Raw genomic sequence first — 1,938 nt, 5'->3', positions numbered from 1 at the left:
CAATGCAAGAGTGCTCTGTGACATCACAGGACATCTGGTCACTGTAGCAGTGCTCTGAGCCTTCACACAATATCTGGGCACAGGAACGGGACTCTGTGGCATCACAGCAGATGAGGGCACTTTAACAGTGCTCTATAACATCATATCTCAACTGCATATTGCTACAGTGCTCTGTGAAAACACAGCATATCTCGACACTGCACCAGTGCCCTGTAACATCATAGCATATCTAGGCACTGGAAGGGGGCTGTGTGACATCACAGAACATCTTGGCACTGCTGCAGTGCTCCGTGAAATCACAGCACTCAAGGACACTGCAGTGGGGTTCTGTGACATCACAGCACCACTGGGCACTGCAACAGGGCTCTGTAACATCACAGCATATGTGCACACTGCAACATGATTCTGTAAGAAAAAAGCACATCTGGGCTTTACAGCGGGGCTCTGTGACATGACAACACAGGACATCAGCGCACTGTAGCAGTGCTCGGAGACTTCACATAATATGTGAGCACTGAAACGGCACTGTGTGGCATCACAGCATATGTGGGCACTGCAACAGTGCTGTATGACATCATATCACAACTGCACATTGCTACAACGCTCTGTGAAAACACAGCATATCTCAGCACTAAACCAGTGCTCTGTGACATCATAGTATATCTAGGCACTGGAAGGGGGCTGTGTGACATCATAGAACATCTTGGCACTGCAGCAGTGCTCCGTGAAATCACAGCACTCCAGGACACTGCAGTGAGGTTCTGTGACGTCACATCACCACTATGTACTGCAACTGTGCTCCATGAAATCACAGCACTTCAGGACACTGTAGCATGATTCTGTGATGTCACATTACCAATTGGCACTGCAACAGTGCTCTGTGACATCACAGGACATCTGGGCACTGTAGCAGTGCTCTGAGACTTCAGATAATATCTAGGCACTGAAAGGGGACTCTGTGGCATCACAGCCCATGTGGGCACTGCAACAGTGCTCTATAACATCATATCACAACTGCACATTGCTACAGTGTTCTGTGAAAACACAGCATATCTCGATAGTGCACCAGTGCTCTGTGACATCATAGCATATCTAGGCACTGCACCAGTGCTCTATGACATCATATCTCAACTGCACATTGCTACAATGCTCTGTGAAAACACGGCATATATAGACACTGTAGCAGTGCTCTGTGACATCATAGCATATCTAGGCACTGGAAGGGGGCTATGTGACATCATAGAACATCTTGGCACTGCAGCAGTGCTCCGTGAAATCACAGCACTCCAGGACACTGCAGCGAGGTTCTGTGACATCACAGAACCACTGGGCACTGCAACAGTGCTCTGTGACAAGACATCTGGGCACTCCATCACTGCTCTGATATATAATAGCATATCTGGGCACTGCAATAGTTAGTTAAGTTAGTTTTCTTCTTAATACATACATTCTCCTCTTGCCTGCCAAAGGAGTTTTTTGGCCTTGATGTTTAAGGAGATGTGTAAATGAGGTGTTTGAGACTGCATCAATTACAGTGGATAAAGCTTCAGATTCTGTCAATATTTCCCTGTGGTAATGTGTATTGGTTCTCATTGCTACCAATTTCTGAGTTTCTAAAGGAAAATATTCTCTCTCTAAAGAGAAGAAATGTAGTGAACTAGAGAAAAAAGGAAACCTTAACACTAAAACAACACTTTAGTTTCTGTGAACTGAATTTCCAGCCCCCTGGAGACATTCTGTTGGTTACCACCCCAGTGTATTCTCCTGTCAGGCTAAATGGTCTTCCAGACAAAATTATGGCTTTGCATGTCATGGAAGAAAAGTCCACTGAAGATTTCTTAATACCTAATCATTGTTTTAGAATAGCAGTAAACCATTGATACCCCTAACTTTGTGTAGCAATGGGTTGTACATTTGAACTCCTTACTATGTGAAGAA

This window comes from Colius striatus, chromosome 13 (assembly GCF_028858725.1).
Source record: "Colius striatus isolate bColStr4 chromosome 13, bColStr4.1.hap1, whole genome shotgun sequence".
Lineage (NCBI taxonomy): Eukaryota > Metazoa > Chordata > Aves > Coliiformes > Coliidae > Colius > Colius striatus.
Note: the sequence above shows the minus strand (reverse complement) of the source record.